The sequence below is a fragment of the Giraffa tippelskirchi genome, chromosome 7 (assembly GCF_054371585.1).
Source record: "Giraffa tippelskirchi isolate mGirTip1 chromosome 7, T2T-mGirTip1v1.2.pri, whole genome shotgun sequence".
Classification (NCBI taxonomy): domain Eukaryota; kingdom Metazoa; phylum Chordata; class Mammalia; order Artiodactyla; family Giraffidae; genus Giraffa; species Giraffa tippelskirchi.
Genome location: NC_137281.1, coordinates 102,772,598 through 102,792,002, shown reverse-complemented (window position 1 = coordinate 102,792,002; position 19,405 = coordinate 102,772,598). Strand labels below are relative to the sequence as shown.

Genomic DNA, 19,405 nt, shown 5'->3' with positions numbered 1-19,405 from the left:
GATCAAACCCAGTTCCATCCCTGGATCAGGAAGACCCACTGCAGAAGACAATGGCTACCCACCCCAGTATTCTTGCCTGGAGAATTCCATGGACAGAGAGGTCTAGTGGGCTACAGTCCATGGAGTCACAAAGAGTCTGACACGACTAAGTGACTAACACTTTCACTTTTTGCAATAACATTCATTAAGCTTTGGGCCATAATATTATTAAAGAAAACTGTCAACCTTTTCAAATACTATTTCTTATTGCTGTTGCCATTTTTCCTCTTCCATTCTCCTTTTGGTTAACTGAGAATTTAGTAATTAAACCAGGAAGCAAGTTATTATTGTATCTAAAAGCTTGGATTGGAGGCCACAGAAAAGTGCTGGGTCTATCAGTAAAGGATATGGACATTTTATTCCTTCAGAAGTCTCTTGTGTTTATGGATAAATGCTAGGATTTGTTCTGGTGATGGCCAATATAGATAAATGAAGTCAGGATAATTGAACTATTATTCTATTTATCCATGGATCTTCCCAACCCAGGGGCCGAACCCAGGTCTCCCACATTGCAGGTAGATTCCTTACCGTCTGAGCCACCAGGGTCCCCAATATAGATAAATGAAGTCAGAATAATTGAACTATTATTCTATTTATCTACCATTCATTTAATAATACTTGTATTTCTTTGCCTGAATGAAACAGCATGAATGTGGAAAAGGGGAGAGGGAGATTCTGTAACAATATACTTAATTTTTTCAATTTCTAGGTGATTAATATTTTATGAAAATCATCATTCAAAAGTCCTAAATTTTTATTTAATATATTTTAGTCATACTTCATTTCCTTGTCAACAATATTTGGAAATTCTTAGCAAAAATTGTTGATTTCTGATAAATATGAATCTTTTTCTTAGTATTTGTAAGTTATTGGAGGCAGCAGAATAAATTTTTAAATTGTAGATGCATTTTTATTGTAGTGTACAAATATCTTTGTGTATTTTTCAGAGCAAAGAATGGCAGAAAATATTCTGAAAAGGAACCAGTTGTTAAAGTTGCCATATATTATTGTTGGTCATATTGTTGAACTCATAAACTGAATTTCAGTGTGCTCAGTGTGCCTATTTTGAAATATTCAAATTAAGCAAAGTAGCTTTTAAGTTGTTTCTTATCACCCTACTATGTCTATTTGGAAGGGAAATTTTAATGCCCACGAAAGACTGATTAAATAAACGCATACTATGAGTTAATTAGTTAAATTTCCTTCAATGTGTGTTCGAAAGAGCTAAAATTAGACCAATTAGTTTTATAACTAATGAGACAATAAAAGACTAGTATTTCAGTTTTTAAGTCAGTCTCATATGACTTATATTCATAAACATCAGTCAGGTATGATTGTTGCTAAGGTTCAACAGATGAAATACTTTAGGTCAATAATTTCCTAAAGGGAAACTGTTCTGAGGAACATATGACTTTCATTGAGTTAGTGTCCCAAAGGCAAAATTTCTTCCATTAGCTTTATTAACATTTTATTACTTTGCTGTGAAATTTCTGCTTCTAAAGTTTAATGTATAAATATAATTTAAGGTGCATTAACTTGAGTTCGTGGCAGTTCCTTAGAACTGAACTTGGTTGATAGCTTAATATCAGACTATAAAAATCAGCACACATTTATTAAATTTACCTCGTTTTCTATAACTCAGTTTATGCTATTTAGTTGCATTTGATTCTGAATAATGTATTATATATTATTTTTAAAATAATTTTTAGTATAGTTTTAGTTAACATTTAGTATGGAGAGATCCCACCCAGCTTACTAATTTATCAGTCATTTTGATTGATAGCCTCTAGTTCTGCTGAAACAGTATGTCTGACCAAAGTCAATTATTTGATTCCTCATAGTCACAAATCTTAGATTCTTCTATCATTCTCAATAGCAGAACACTAGTCCCTAGCTTCCTTTTCTTCTATACTTTGGCAAATAAAAGAAAGAAATAACATGAGGCATTGTAAATTCACCCCCATGCTGATCCCATCTCTGTGATGCTTATGATATTCTTGCTAAAATTATCATTATTTTGATGGAGATTGCTGTATCTCTTTTGTGGAAGTGGCAAAGGGTTGGTATTTGGCTATTAAAAAAAAAATTCTTAGAAATCCCATAAAAGAAAAACAAACTGAAATGGTAGAGAAGGGGAGACAATTGTCAGAGATGTAGCACTAACCCCATAGCATCCTGGCAAGTTACCTACACACATGTGTGCATGTGTGCATGCATGCTAAGTCACTTCAGTCGTCCAACTCGGAGGATTCTCCAGGCAAGAGAAATGGAGTGGGTTGTCATGCCCTCCTCCAGGGAGCTGTGCATTTTGTGTAATTAAAATATACACTAAAAATAGTCAGTCATGTTGGAAATGCAATTAAATTATTTGCTTGGGACATTTTAGAAGCAGCAGTACACCCACCATTCTGAAACCGGTCTACAAAGATTCTCAGATTTTACAAGATTTTGAATATAAAATGGGATAGTTGCGTTTAAAGTAAAATGCCATTCTGGTCACCTGTATCACTCATTTGTTAAGGAAATCTAAATCTTTTTGTAGGATTGGCCTTCCCAAGCATTACTAGTAACTCCCTGAGATGCTTGCATGTATGATTCAAAGATGTTTTAGCCCCTTTAAATCTAATGTCCCAGAAGGAAAGACTGACTTAATCAGACCACCTCCTACAGCTTGGAAATTGCTCAGTTCTGCTACTCTTGCCTCCTTTCTGCTCCTTTGGCCTCTGATATTTGTCTCTTGTGAGAAGGTTGCTCACTGATACTGGTTTTCTCTTCCTAGTTAATCTCCAGTACTCTTTTCCCTCTCTACTCAATCAGAAAGTCCTTTCTGCTTTTCATGATCAGCTGGCTCAGTGGTGCTTCCCTCAGCAGAGCTTATATAAAGAGAAAACATAGGAGCAGAGAGAGGTTAAGTAAGTTGCCTTAAATTGAAGTATTAGTGAAGACTAGAGCAGAGATCTTGGAGATTACCAGTTCTCTTTGTAAGCAGCAAGTTAAATTGACTCCTATTCACCTTTAATTAGAATTAGTTTCCTTCTGTTACTTTTTTTTTTTTTTTGGTAAAACTTCTTTTATATGCTATTTTTTTTTAATTTATTTATTTATTTATTTTTTATAAATTTATTTATTTTAGTTGGGGGCTAATTACTTTACAATATTGTAATAGTTTTTGCCATACATTGACATGAATCAGCCATGGGTTTACATGTGTTCCCCTTCCTGGACCCCCCACCCACCTCCCTCCCCATCCCATCCTTCTGGATCATCCCATTGCCCCGGCCCTGAGCCCTTGTCACATGCATCGAACATGGAATGGTGTTCTGTTTCACATATGATAATATACATGTTTCAATGCTATTCTCCCAGATCGTCCCACCCTCACCTTCTCCCTCAGAGTCCATAAAATTGTTCCATGCATCTGTGTCTCTTATTCTGTCTCGCATATAGGGTTATCGTTACCATCTTTCAAATTCCATATATATGCATTAGTATACTGTATTGTTGTTTTTCTTTCTGGCTTACTTCACTCTGTATAATGGGCTCCAGTTTCATCCATCTCAGTAGAACCGATTCAAATGTATTTTTTTTAATGGCTGAGTAATATTCCATTGTGTATATGTACCACAGCTTCCTTATCCATTCGTCTGCTGATGGACATCTAGGTTGCTTCCATGTCCTGGCTATTGTAAACAGTGCTGCGATGAACATTGGGGTACACGCGTCTCTTTCAATTCTGGTTTCCTCGGTGTATATGCCCAGCAGTGGGATTGCCGGGTCATATGGCAGTTCTATTCCCAGTTTTTTAAGGAATCTCCACACTGTTCTCCATAGTGGCTGTTACTTTTTAAACAGGTATCAACTTCAGTAATAAAGGTGGGTGGATTCTCACAAGTGGAGCTTACCAGTAGTGACTGCGCAGAGTCTACATTTGGCAGTATTGCTAATTTCCTCTGATTTTCAGAGAGCTAAATCCAGACCATTAGGAGATGGCAGCTGAAAGCAGAATCCTATATGCTGGATACTTGGCTAGACTGCCTGATATATTCTAGCTGACACAAATTGTCTTGTCTGCCTGTGTGGAGTCCCTGTTGATTAGTTTTTAAATTAATAATTAGAATGAGGAGCATTTGGTAATCAGTAGGAGGTGCGAAGCCAGTTATTTTCTGTATACCATCAGGCCAGCACTGGAGTCGTATGTAAAACACTCTCTTTATCTCAGGTGAGGTTTTTGCTGAGCTGATTCATGTTTGCCCTTTTTTCAAAAGTAATAAGCTGCTTCCACTTTTGTTCTTTCAGACTGTTTAGTCTTCATCTAGGATTCCTCTGGGTTGTGTCTCATTTTGAGGTTTTTTTATTTTACTCTAAAGACCCATTCTTATATAATGTGTTACCAAAGATATTTTGCCCAATACCAGAAAGGTGCTGAAGCATGTATTATGGATGAATAACCGGTGTTGTTAAAAGCAGGAAGATACATGTTGCCTTTCTTTGGAGAAAATAGAAAAGGTAATTAATTACATAGAAATATATATTTTTTGGACTGATGAAATAAGTAGTATATATGTATTCACTATTAAACCCTTTAAAAATTTCTAAGGATGAATTAAAGTAATGGATTAAAGCAGTAAACAGGGCTCACTTACAAAGCTGAAGAAATCAAAATGTAGAGCAGGTGTACCTTGACCTAAAAATTGAACTATCTTGGTAATCAACCACTGATGTTATTCTTAGGTACGAAATAAAGTAGGAAGTAGGGCAAAAAATGTGTGTCTTTATCCTGCATATCAATAAATGAGTGAAGTTTAAGAAAAAAAGGCTTATTAGAAATTCAGAAAGCTCTGTTTGTCAGGACACATAGCTGCAAGAGTAACAGAACACTTTGCCTTAAGTCTCTTTGTATCTCAGTTTTGGCAGAGAATGTGAAGGCTGAGATCAATTTCATTTCACTTCAGTTCAGTCACTCAATCGTGTCCAATTCGATGCAACCCCATGGACTGCAGCACGCCAGGCTTCCCTGTACATCACCAACTTCTGGAGTTTACTCAAACTCATGTCCATTGAATCAGTGATGCCATCCAACCATCTCATTCTCTGTAGTCCCCTTCTCTTCCCGCCTTCAATCATTCCCAGCATCAGGGTCTTCTCAAATGAATCAGTTCTTTGCATAAGGTGGCCAAAGTATTGGAGTTTCAGCTTCAGCATCAGTCCTTCCAATGAATATTCAGGACTGATTTCCTTTAGAATGGACTGATTGGATCTCCTTGCAGTCCAAGGTAAGGACTCTCAAGAGTCTTATCGAACACCACAGCTGAAAGCATCAATTATTCGGCACTCAGCTTTCTTCATAGTCCAACTCTCACATACATACATGACTACTGGAAAAGTCATAGCTTTGACTAGACGGACCTTTGTTGGCAAAGTAATGTCTCTGCTTTTTAATATACTGTCTAGGTTGTCATAACCTTTCTTCCAAGGAGCTTCCCTGTTGTCTCAGACTGTAAAGAGTCTGCTAGCAGTGAGGGAGAACCAGCTTCGATCCCTGGGTCAGGAAGATTTCCTGGAGAAGGAAATGGCAACCCACTCCAGTATTCCTGCCTGGAATATCCCATGGACAGAGGATCCTGGAAGGCTACATACAGTCCATGGGATTGCAAAGAGTTGGGCATGACTAAGCAACTTCACTTTCGCTTTCTAGGTTGATCATAACTTTTCTTCCATGGAGCAAGCATCTTTTAATTTCATGGTGCAGTCACCATCTGTAGTAATTTGGAGCCCCCCAAAATAAAGAAAATTAGAGATACCAAGGGAACATCTCATGCAAAGATGGGCACAATAAAGGACAGAAATGGTATGGACCTGACAGAAGCAGAAGTTATTAAGAAGAGATGGCAGGAATACACAGAAGAACTATACAAAAAAGATCTTCGTGACCCAGATAATCATGATGGTGTGATCACTCACCTAGAGCCAGACATCTTGGAGTGCGAAGTCAAGTAGGCCTTAGGCAGCATCACTATGAACAAAGCCTAGTGGAGGTGATGGAATTCCAGTTGAGCTATTTCAAATCCTAAAAGATGATGCTGTGAAAGTGCTGCACTCAATATGCCAGCAAATTTGGGAAACTCAACAGTGGCTACAGGACTGGAAAAGGTCAGTTTTCATTCTAATCCCAAAGAAAGACAATGCCAAAGAATGTTCAAACTACCACACAATTGCACTCATCTCACACGCTAGCAAAGTAATGCTCAAAATTCTCCAAGCCAGGCTTCAACAGTACGTGAACTGTGAACTTCCAGATGTTCAAGTTGGATTTAGAAAAGGCAGAGGAACCAGAGATCAAATTGCCAACATCCGTTGGATCATCCGAAAAGCAAGAGAGTTCCAGAAAAACATCTACTTCTGTTTTATTGACTATGCCAAAGCCTTTGACTGTGTGGATCACAACAAACGGTGGAAAATTCTTCAAGAGATGGGAATATCAAACCACCTCATCTGCCTCCTGAGAAATCTGTATGCAGGTCAAGAAGCAACAGTTAGAACTGGACATGGAACAACAGACTGATTCCAAATAGGAAAAGGAGTCCATCAAGGCTGTATATTGTCACCCTGCTTATTTAACTTATATGCAGAGTATATCATGTGAAATGCCAGGTTCGATGAAGCACAAGCTGGAATCAAGATTGCCGGGAGAAATATCAATAACCTCAGATACGCAGATGACACCACACTTATGGCAGAAAGAGAAGAAAAAGTAAAGAGCCTCTTGATGAAAGTGAAAGAGGAGAGTGAAAAAGTTGGCTTAAAACTCAACATTCAGAAAACTAAGATCATGGCATCTGGTCCCATCACTTCATGGCAAATAGATAAAGATCAATTTAGAAGTTGCCCAGTACCTCTTGCAAAGTGAACTGCTAGACCCTCTATGTCAGCATCTGACATTTCAATTTTATAAGCAGTTGAGATTGGGACCTAGGGATGGAGGACAAGCAATTCTTTGTTCAGAGTGCTTTATTGAACACTCTAAGCTGGTTTAAGATGGTAATGCTTCCTCCAGCCAAATGAGAGGAATTTCAAGAGTTTCACCTTAAGATTCTGCAGACTTTTTCTTTTACAAAAGACAGGGATCCATAGTTCCTACTCCTTCAGTCATTACATTTACAGTCCTGAAGGAGTTTAGCCCCTATAGCTTTTGAGAGTAGGAGGGAGGAGTCAAACAACAAATGTCGGCCAAGGGAAAAACTGGAGCTAAGTAAACCCCAAGACTCTCCATTTGTTGTTCTCAGACTTTCAGGATATCAAGCTTAATTTAGTATACAGCTGGAGGCAATGCAGAAAGTCTTAATGGGAAAGTTCACAGGTTTTCTTTTTAAGTTATTGAACTGGACATTTTAATTATAAAAATGGGACTGTTTCTGTGACTGACTACAGGCAACTCAGAAAGCTGTGAAATATGACCCCCTCAGTTTTATCCAATACCAGGAAAAGAAGTAGCCTATCTAATGACAAGTGGCAGAAGGAATAAAGCTGATTTACTGCTATTAAATACTGCTAATTCAGTAAACCGCCACATGTAAGCAGGAAACTTCGACTCTGGCAGATTTAAACTGGATGAATGAATGAATGAACTTAAATTGTGTAGACTTGCTCTCAGGCTTCAGAATGAAGTTTAGAAAACAGTCAGGGACAAATGAGGGTAAATGACATGGTTGGCACACACCTAATCCCTCCACAAACCAGTGAGGTCAGGAAAACCACTTTTGCAGGCAAGGTGCACAGAATTTCCCAAAGTGCCCTGCTGTGGCTTCTGTCACTAGCACAGTTCTCCCTGCTCCCCAGGAAACTCTATTGTTGCTGCCATCTCCACTACGTGTTGGGAGAATAGATCTTTTCTTTGCATCAATAGCTCCTGATTCAAAGTTTATAGTGGATGTATCCAATTGTGTTTGCGATAATACCATGGGTATCATATAGCCATTTGAACACAATTACTCCATTTCTATTAACACCACTCTGGCCCCTTAGACAGCCATATGAACAGGTCTCCTCACATTCATTGTTGCCACTTGCTATTCAATATCTTCTTGGGGCTGCAGCTCGAGCAACTTTATTAAGTCAAATTTGCTTGCGGAAATTTATTAAACCCTTCAAAGGCTTCCCGCTGCCTAATATGCTATATGACCTGGTTGCACCGAGCCCTGCCTAACTCTCAAGCTTCTCCCCAGGTTTCCCTCCATTTCTCTGCCGTTGCTTCAGTCATGCCACTTTTATCTCAGTTTCTGGAATCCACAAAGCTTCTGCCCATTCCAGGGGCTCTGAATACTCCACACTTCATCTGAAATTATCCTCAACCAGCCCTTACCAATTCCTCCCGTGATGCTAGACTGATGTGTTCCCTTTTTATAGACTTCCCTGGTGGCTCAGAGGTTAAAGCGCCTGCCTCCAATGCAGGAGACCTGGGTTCGATCCCTGGGTTGGAAAGTTCCCCTGGAGAAGGAAATGGCAACCCACTCCAGTATTCTTGCCTGGAGAACCCCATGGACGGAGGAGCCTGGTAGGCTAGAGTCCACGGGGTCGCAAAGAGTCGGACACGACTGAGCGACTTCCCAGTACTTAGCATCCTATATCTTCCTCCTAGCCCTTATCATAATTATAATTCAGTATTTTTACTAAGCACTTATTTTGGTAATTACTTAGTGCTTTAGACTTCCTTTCTTTTTCTCCCTCCCTTCCTCCCCTCTCTCTCTTTCTTCTTTCTTTCCTTCCTTCCTTTCTTTCCTATTGAAAACTTAGTGCCTAGACTACTGCCTGGAAAACGAGAGGAGGAATATGGTGAATGTTTATGAAAAATACATGATGTCATAATATATATGATATAAGCAAGAAATATATTTAAAATGTATGCAATCTGATTTTTGGACTGAGAGATATATAACCAAATTATACTTTCATCTAGATTATGTTTTTTTTAACATCCTTCCTTATACTTTTCCATATTTTTCTATTATTTTGCTAGATAGCAGATAAAAACAAAAAGCATGTTTAAAGAAACAGTTCATAATATCTCATCAACGTTCATTATTACTTGAATATATATATATATATATATATATATATTTTTTTTTACCAAAAAGTACACGATTTTTACTTGGATACACTGTCCCCTTTATCTACATTGGATAACTTGAGACATTTCTTCATAGATATTGCTTATAAACTTATAGGTCTGGGAACAAGAATGCTATCTACTCTCTTTATTTCCTAGTTAATTTATGCAATGTATATGGTCATATGGTCATACAGAAGGTACTTTTATGAAGTTTATTCTACAGAGTTCACTAAATTATAATAAAAATTTAATTTATTATTGATATGTATATTTTCAAACTCAATTCTTTAAATAACTAAATAATGAAGAAAAAGAAGAGTTACAGAGTGCTATACATTATGATTTTATTTTCTGTGGATATTAGGTTTATATTAGGAATAATGATTTTGTTACCACATATAATATACCTTGCTATACACTTACAACACAAAGTCATATTTATTAATCAGAGATATTTTCTTATTTTCATGAAATTAAATTAGTCACTTCAGATTAAGAATGATGAACAAAAGAGAATTGTAGATGAATTTTTATGACAGTGATAGAATAAAATTAAGTAAAATTTAGCACATTAACTAACCAGTAGAATTATAAGTGCAATAAATATTATCAAAAAAGATCTATTCAAGGAGCACAAAAATTTTCCCACTATGTGAAAAGGTATACACCCATTACCAATAGGTGTTTTAAAAGCATTTAATACAATTTTGCAGCCATCTTAACTTTAAAACAAATCTCTAAATAAATTAGAAGTAGAAAGAAAAAAAAAACTATTTAAACCAAGACTATTCAATTTAGAAATCCTAAATGACAAAAAGAGAAAACTAAAATAATTTCAGGTAAAATTAGGATCCAGTGTGAATGCTTGTTTGCACTCTTATTTTTTATATTGTCTTAGATTTCTAGTAAATGTTCTAAGAAAGGAAAATAAAATTATTGATGAAATTATTTTAAAAATTAAATTTTGCTGATAAATTATAAAATAACCTTCTAAAAACATAAGTGTATTTACTATACATGTATATATGTATATAGAATATATATATATATATATAAATTGTATATATATATATATATATATAAGATCAAGAGATGGGAATCTTCACGAGAGTAAAGACTTCATGTGCAATCAAGAAGAAAATGAGGCAGACCTTACCTTTTGTTACCAACCAAAGCTATACAAGAAAAAATGATTATACTTCATTATATTCATATGTATATAGACAATTAAGTTGCTTCCATATCAGGGCTGTTGTAAATAATGCTACTATACAGTGGAGCACATGTATCTTTTCAAATGAGTATTTTCCTTTTCTTTGGATGTATACTGAGGAGTGGAATGAGTGGAATTGCTGGAAAGCATGGTAACTATTTTTAGGTTTTTGAGGAACCTCCTTACTGTTTTCCACAGTAAACAGCACCAATTTACATTCCCATCTACAGTGTGTATGGGTTCCTTTTTCTCCAAATGTTGATTGATCCTCATCAACATTTATCTGTGATTTTTTTGATGATAGCCATTCTGACAGATGTGAGGTGGTATCTCATTGCGGTTTTGATTTCCATTTCCCTGACAGTTAGCAATATTGAGCATCTTTTCATGTGCCTATTGGCCATCTATATTCCTTCTTGTGAAAAATGTCTATTCAGGTCTTCTGCCAATTTTTTAATTGGGTTGTTTGATTTTTTTATATTGCGTTATGTGACCTGTTTGTGTATCTTGGATATTAACCCCTTATTGGACATAGCATTTGTAAATATTTTATCCCATTCATTAGGTTGTCTTTTTGTGTTGGTAATAATTTCCTTTGCTGGCAAAAGCTTTTAAATTTAATCAGTCCCCATTTAAAACATTTGGCTGCATTTTTAAATTATAGAATGTACAATGTATTCTAACCAGTGTGAGTAGATATGAACAAAATTTGAAAGAAGGAATCTAAATCTTACCGATAGCTTCTCTCTTATAAATGTCCCATGTTAAGAATATGGCTATAAATACTCATTGTGTCTGTTTTCTTTTATAGATTGTTAGATAAAATTAGTCATTGTTCAAAAATCACTATGCAGAAAAAGATATTAAACATTTCTTGCTTTCAGTATTTGTACAGAATTTCAGATAAATTTCTCATTTATCTAAAAGATGGCACTTTTGTATTTGTATCTGCAGAGTGTACTACAAACTATTGACATAGAAGCTTTGTTTATAATAAACTGCCTTGTTCTTGATTATTGATATACCTAACAATGATTTAATAAGTTTTTTTTATAACTTCAAAGCAACTTAATTTTATTCAAGTTAGTCTGTCAGCATTATCTATTGTTATGTACATCTATCCGGTAGTTATAATGGTAACATAAATTTTTACCCATAAAATGAAAAAGTAATATACTTGATTGGCTTTAGTGCCTACAAGTTTATTGTATGGTTATTTTCCTTAAGAAAACACATCAGGATTTCTTTTGCATAAGATTTTTGGAATTTCCCAGAGGGAAAGGCAACATCCAATACGGTATTTAGTGTGTCTTTCCCATCTGGGTCTTCAGATTCATTTGGCTTAATTCAAAGATTAAAGACAGAAAAATTGGACCAAATGGTGGAATAAACCCCTGTGGAAAACAGGCTTCCACTGTGATTATTCTTGAGATTAATTGATTCTTTAACTTGTAACTACATCCATGACTTCAGTTGCAGTTAATAACTGATTAACCATAAGCGCATAGAGTAATTGTGCCAGTGCATACTGGGAGATGAGAGTTAACTCCTCATGTCACTAGGGTATCCCAGTTTAAGTGGAGAACAGACTAAACAAATGCTTCCACAACTTAGTTAAATTTATCTCAAACAAGGATATCTAATGTATATAAGAACTAATTTTGGATTTTTTAAGGTAAACTGTCTTGCATATATATAAAGATAAGGAAGGATTAGAAATAATTCCAAGTTTTCTAGCATAAAAGACTGAAAGCTTGAATGAAGCCATCTAAAAACAGACATACTACTGATAAAGGAAATCTTAATGTTGAGTTGTAAAAATTCATATCATAATTATACCATAGAAATGATCATTATTTATTGACAGCAAATTCAAGCATCTACCATTTTCCTAGAGCTCCCCATCATTTTAGTTTTCCTTGTATTCCTTGTAAACTACTGACTCTTCCCTACTTGTGTTTAAATATATGTCTCTCAACTTCGAAGAAAACAAAACAGTGACAACAAAGCAAGACTCGTGATTGCATGTTGTCTTCTAGCTATTTCCCAAACTCTTTCTTGTCATAGCCAAGTTACCTGAAATAATTATATCCATTAATTATATCATGTTTTTATCTGTCTTTCAAGGGGCTTCCCTGGTGGCTTAGATGGTAAAGAATAGACCTGCAATGTGGGAGACCTGGGTTCAATCCCTAGGTTGGGAAGATGCCCTGGAGAAGGGAATGGCTACCCACTCCAGTATTCTGGCCTGGAGAATTCCATGGACAGAGGAGCCTGGTGGGCTACAGTACATGGGGTTGCAAAGAGTCGAACATGACTGAGTGACTTTCACTTTTCTTTTACTTTCAAAGAGACAGAAAAATGACTACTGGTCCCACAACTCCACTGGCACAGCTCTGATGAAGCTCACCAGTAGTATATCTCTTGCCAATTATAAAATCCCTTTCCAGTTCTGTTCTCACCTTGATTTTGTTTCACCATTTATTCTGTTCTCCAATCCCTGTAAGGGCATTTTAAAATACTTTTAAAATCTATTTTGTTTCCCAGTGCTTTGTTTTGTCTCCACCTCTCTCATCACTTTTTTCCTTCTGTCTTTTTCAGATATTTCCCTTATTTTATTTATTTATTTATTTATTTTGCCTCCACTAGTTGTGGACCAGAGACCAGAGCTCTCTTCTCGGTCCTTTCCTCCTTTCATTCTGCACACTTCTTGAGTTGTTTCATTGCTACACATGGAATATTGGTGTCTCCTGTTCAACATCTGTAGCCCAGACTTCTCATTCTGGTTCTAGCTTAAAATATTATGATTAAAAGAGCAATAGGTACTTGACATTGAGTTTGATCTAAACAGAAATAGCTCCTTTCTCTAATCACATCTTCCTTCACTCCATCCTCTGGCCAGGTATAGGTCTATCTTTACATTTCCTGTTTCAGTTAATGCACTGTCTGCTGCCAAGCCAGGTCCTTCCTAAATTCTCAGCTTTTTTTTAGCCATAGATCTTCCTAGTTACCCAGTACAGTTCATGTAAGCTTCTAAGCTTAAGAAAGGTAGTTTTCATCATTATATATATATATATATATATATACTGACAAATTAAAGCCATATATATACATATATGTGTGTGTGTTAATTCATGTAACTAACATATTCAGGTAAGTCATATATATGTAACTAATATGTAAGTTCATGTAAGCTTAGAAGCTTACATGAACTGCACTGGGTAACTGGTAAGATATATATATATATATATATATATATAAATGACTTTAATTTTTCAGTTTCTGGCATATTTAATCAATCAAAGAAAAAGTTTCCAGAAAATTATTTCAATTAGAAAGGGATAGGTAGCATTTGTTAGAAAGAAAAATGAATTTCCCTTAGGCTTATCGTTATAGTGCATATGTATAACATTGTTGAAAATTGACATTGAGCATATAGTTAAAGATTTATCTTCATGTTAATTTATTAGATCATTATTGAGTACTTTTATCCCTTATATCAGTTCTAGGAATAAAATAAGACTAAGGTATATAGATCTTATGCACATTGGGCTATATTTTATAAAAAACTATATTTGGTTTTTTATTTAAAAATATATAAAATATTCATGCATCAGTCAATGGTTTATTTGATAAATATGAGGAGTTTGGCCTCCATTAAATTATATAAAATCAATCTGTTGGTTTCAAAAAGCACTTTGCATTTGTTGATGAACATCATCTCTAGATGTTTGAATTTTACCTACTTGGCTTATACAACTGGAGAAGGCAATGGCAACCCACTCCAGTACTCTTGCCTGGAAAATCCCACGGATGGAGGAGCCTGGTAGGCTGCAGTCCATGGGGTCATGAAAAGTCGGACACAACTGAGCAGCTTCACTTTCACTTTTCACTTTCCTGCATTGGAGAAGGAAATGGCAACCCACTCCAGTGTTCTTGCCTGGAGAATCACAGGGACAGGGGAGCCTGGTGGGCTGCTGTCTTTGGGGTCTCACAGAGTCGGACACAACTGAAGCGACTTAGCAGCAGCAGCAGCTTATAAAACTGAAAGAAATTTAAAGAGAAGAAATAAATGCCAGTGAAATCTCATCAATAATGTAAGATATCCCAACGTGGTTTGGTAAGAGTATCTAAGCCACTAGTGTGAAAACTGATGATAAGTAAATGTAGAAAGTTATCTTACGGTGAAACAGTATCACAGGTACTCTCTTTATCCTGGGAGTGTTGGAAGATCATGACTCTCAAGTGAATCCCTCTCATGAAACTACCTGGAAAGAGCTGCCTAACCCAAGTTCAAGCCTCATCCCTACCAGGCCTAATCTATTTGTAGGACAACTCTGAAAGACCATCTCAACTGTGGAGCTCCTCTGGATCATATGGAGACTTTGTAGTGATGTATCACAGTTTAACTCCCCTTACTACCTAATGCTATCCTCCCTTTTTTTCTTTTCTGCACATAATCACAAAAATTGATCCTGAGAGCACTGTCCTGTAAATTTCCTGAAAGCATATCTTTATCAGAGAATCATATTTTCAAGGAATAATTCTAGATGGTCTGAGGAAGTAGAGTCTAAAATAGGATGTTAGATCACTCATCAGCCCACTAACCAGCTGGCAGTGAGGATCCCACTGCTGGTTGTAGGTAGACCATGGATAGCCTTTGAATGCTATAGAGGTGAGATTGTTAAAACCTTCACAGATGGTGAGCAAGGATGGGTACCAATGGAAGGTAATGCTCTATGAATTCGATATCTTGGGCTTTTGAGGATATCAATGGAAAGTAATAAGTACAATATAATCCATTTCTGCTGAGTTCTATTTATACAGCAAAGAGAAAGAATAAAAGACTGAGTGTGATTAATCATGAGTTGAAGGTGATATGAGTTGAAGGTGATATGAGTTGAAGGTGATATGTGAGGATAAGAAAGTCGCTTTACAGAATATAAAGAAAGCCTTATCTTCTTTATCCAGAGGTTATAAAAGCTGATAATAAGGCTTAGAACTTATTTAAAAGTATAGCAGAGTTCCAGAGAAGTGTGAATCCTCAACCTCAGCAAATCGGCCAAGCCAGGGTCTGAACCCCAGCTGGGAATAAGTAGAACCTTGACTTGGAGAGGTGGGCTGTATCTGGGTTTAGGGTCTCAAAAATGTTGAAAACCTAGATTTTCTTAAACATTGTGGAGCTACATAAGTGTACCATTTCTTCCAATTGGAGGGTATAACTTCCATCCTGCTTAAAGATGTTGCAGAATCTTCTTCCTTTTGTGGTAATATATACCCTTCTTAGGATATACCCTCACCTTCATTTCTTACCAGCAAATTAGTATGTAGGGTCAACAAATGACATGATCTGGCGTGAAAATGCTTGGTTTCTAAGGGAGAGGAAGAGCCTATGCTATGCTTCAAATGAGCTGCAGACCCCATCCAATATTTGCTAGTAAGAATCAAGAGAGTACACAGGGAGTAGGATCCTGAGACTGCTGTACCGAGTGGGACTGGCACTGACTAAGATTAGAGATGGAGAATAAGATCAACTAGAGAGAAAGAATAAGAGTTTACTGATGTGGGAGCATTCTCCCATGATATAAGATGCAGACTCTAGCCAGGATAGCAGGAGATAGTTGCTGCTGTTAGGATGGTGTTTGGAAGCTTAGGGAAAGCAGTGAGCCCCACAAAAAGAAGTATATGTGCCACAACTGCTGTGTATATAGAGTAAAATGAGATCAAAAGACCAATATGTAAGCATGCTAGAGTGAATTTACCAGTTAGAGCCTAAAAATGTCATCAACTCAGTATATTTTATGTAAAGGCTCAAAAGACACCACGTTTATTAAATCAGTAGGAATGTGCTGATGACTGACATGCAGGCATCACTGAGACTTAGGGGTGACTATTCTTTGCAGACAAATGTTCATAGTAGGAGATACTGTTACAGAATTCGTCTTCCTGATACCAATGGGATGCTGGGATTACAGAATGATAGAGGGGAGGTGACAGTTAGTTCAAATGCATCCAGTGCACTAGACTCACAGAGAGCTGTGTGTGTGTGTGTACACGCATGTGCATGTGCCCAGTTGCTTAATTGTATTCAATTTTTTAGATCTCCTCCATTGAACTTTCCAGGCAAGAATACTGGAGCCGGTTGCCATATCCTACTCCAGGGGATCTTCCTGACCCAGGGATCTAACCTGCATCTCTTAGTCTCCTGCATTGACAGGTGGATTCTTTACCACTAGCACATGTGGGGAGCCCACAGAGATCTCTAGAGATGGTTGATAGAACATAGCATTTCTTGGGGCAAAATAAATGGATAGTCAACAAGGGCATTGCCCCATATGCACAGTTAAAACAGATGGATAATCAGGAGGCTGAATATGGTGATATAATAAAAAGTCAAGACTCCTTGTTCAGTTGTTGAACATGGTAATTTTCAGACCAGTGCCCTGAAGTGCCAGTCATGCATTGGGTTTTGTCATATCTGCCAAGCACTCAGTCATAAAATAGGGCAGGCTATCAGTAGTCCATCATCATATGGAAGTGGTACATCTAAGATGAGGCATGACCAGGGCCAGAGTGCCCAAGCAAGTGCCCAGACCCCCATGACAACTGTCAGTGTTTTGCCAGTTTCTCTCTCTAAAATCATAACAGCCATATAGAGGGTCTCTTTTGAGATAATAGTAGAGCAAAAAGGCTAAGCTTATTTCATAATGAGTCAGCTCAGTACATGTATGCAGGCTGGAAATTGGATTGTTATTTCAGGAGAACCCCACTCTGGGATGTCCTTGATAGACAGGTAATAACGGAAAATTATCTCAGTGGATAGAACTTTGACTTGGGCAGTGTACCTGGTCAGTCATCTTGAGTGAAAAAGGGAGATATGTTCAAGCATTTAGATGGACCTGTGGGTGTGCCATGAAGTATTGAACATTTGTATTGCATGTTAATGAGCTCCAAAAAGTAGCTACCATAGAAGCAACACAAAATAATGAAGTTGACAGAGTAATGCAGACAGTTGATACCAACCAGTTTCTGTCATTGGCTGCCCATAGTTGGGACAACAGAATCATGAAAAGAATAGCTATAATGATAGAGAGAGAAGCTATGCATAAGTTTTAAATTTCAGTTATCATTCATGAAGGTTTGTCTGTCTAACGTCACTACTGAATATCTAATCTGGCAACAATAGACACCACTTCTTCATGATAAAGCATTATCCATCAAGAATGCCAACCAGTAGATTATATTAGAATGTTTTATTTTTTTTTTACCTTGGAAATAACAGTGTATCATTTTGATTGAATTTGATGCGTACTCTGAGTAGGAACTTTTCTGCTGATCTTAGCCAACATCAGTCCTATCCAAAGCTTTAGAATGTTTTATTCTTAATACATGATCATACCTAAACACCCATGGGACCAGAAGCAAATTTTATAGCAATTAAGGTGTAGCAGTGGGAACATCGCTGTGGGAATCTATAGTCATATCATATTTAATACCACCTAAAAAATTAACTTACTAGAGTGATAGAATAGCCTTTGGAGGAGGCATCTAAGTCTTGAAGAGATAATATCCAGTAAGGAATGGGTGCCATCTTCCAAGATGCAGTATACATCTTAAATCAATGACCATCATTATATGATGCTTTTATTTCCATTTCTTTCTTTTTTGGGGGGTGGGGGGTGTTGGTGTAATACATAGGTTCCAGAATTAAGTAGAGACCCTACTTACTACCATTACATTCAGTGATCCTCTTGGGGAATCTATGTTTCCCTCCCCACAACGCTGGTTTCTGCCAGTTTAGATGTTCTAGTTCTCAGAAAGGGAAAAAGCTTTTCTTAAATGACACTGCAAGAGTCCCATTAATCTTCAAGAGTTGGCTGCTGTTACTTTAGGCTTCCTGTGTCAGGAAATAGCAGATGCGAGGAATCACCATCCTGGAAGGAGTAACTGGCCCGTATAGTCAGCTTGAAGGTAAGATTGTTATATAAGAAGGCAGTAAGAATATGTTCCTTACCCAGTTGATCCTCTGAGTCATTTCTTGCTATTCTGTTGTCCAGTTTTGGTGGTAAACAGACAAATGCATCACTAGTGGCTTGAGAAGAGCATGCTTACCAGGGGCTCAACATCCCCAGTGACAAAGATCTGGTAGTCTCACTAGGTAAACTACTTATATCAAAAGATGTACTAGCCCAGGATGAGAGCAATCTAGAATGGTAATAGTAGAAGGAGATGACTATCTTCCCACCATGGTTTCTTTTAAGAAGATTTCCTAGGAAAGGTGACTATCGAGAATCCTGGAATAGCTTTTCTTAGATATAGTGACTTTTCGTATCTGGCAGGTAGATCTCAGTGGATGCTGAAGTGCACCCCTAGATCCTTTCCTCAGGGCTGAAGCATTTATTCCAACAGCCACTAAAACTTTTAGCATTGATGACTGACAGCTAACTCCTTCTCTAGAAATTATCCCAAGCCAGATAGAATTGTTCCTTCCAAAGTTAAGGAGAACAGGACACTTGCCAGGACTGGTTGATGAGGGAAAGGGTTGAAGTACAAAGGTTTAGCTTCCTTGTCTTAAGGCAGTACAGCCCCTCCAATTTGGGAGGACCTCAGGGCTCCAAATCTTCTCTAGAGCTACTGCGAAACTTAGATGCAACTGCTGTATTGCTGTCCTTCTTAAGCAGTCTACTTCCTTCACTCCCCCATGAGTGTTGAAGATAATTTCCACTGTACTTTCTGAACACATATCTCTGTCTTAGAGTTTCTCTTCCAAGAAACTTGACCTAAAGCAAATACACATATTCAGTCTATATTCAGTAATATAAAAAATATATATTAAACATATTTTTAAGGATATATATTTCTATGTCACTTAAACTATCATGTATGTATATATGTATGTGTACCTAAACGTATAATCTTACTTAAAATATTTTTTTAGCCATGCCTCTATTTGGCTTGTGTAACAGAAATCTTGTTTTTGGTTTGTTTGGTTTTATTTGTTCGCTACTTTCACTATTACATGTTTTTAGATTTTTAAAATAGTAATA

At 36.9% G+C, this 19,405-nt stretch overlaps 1 protein-coding gene and 1 non-coding gene across 2 annotated transcripts in view; both read left to right on the top strand.

Annotated features, from left to right (window-relative positions):
* Window positions 1-19,405, top strand: part of MDGA2 (MAM domain containing glycosylphosphatidylinositol anchor 2) — an 862,004-nt gene that overhangs the window by 525,095 nt on the left and 317,504 nt on the right. The window lies entirely within an intron of this gene.
* Window positions 8,446-8,517, top strand: TRNAW-CCA (transfer RNA tryptophan (anticodon CCA)). Its single transcript has one exon. It is a non-coding gene; the product is annotated as a tRNA-Trp (tRNA).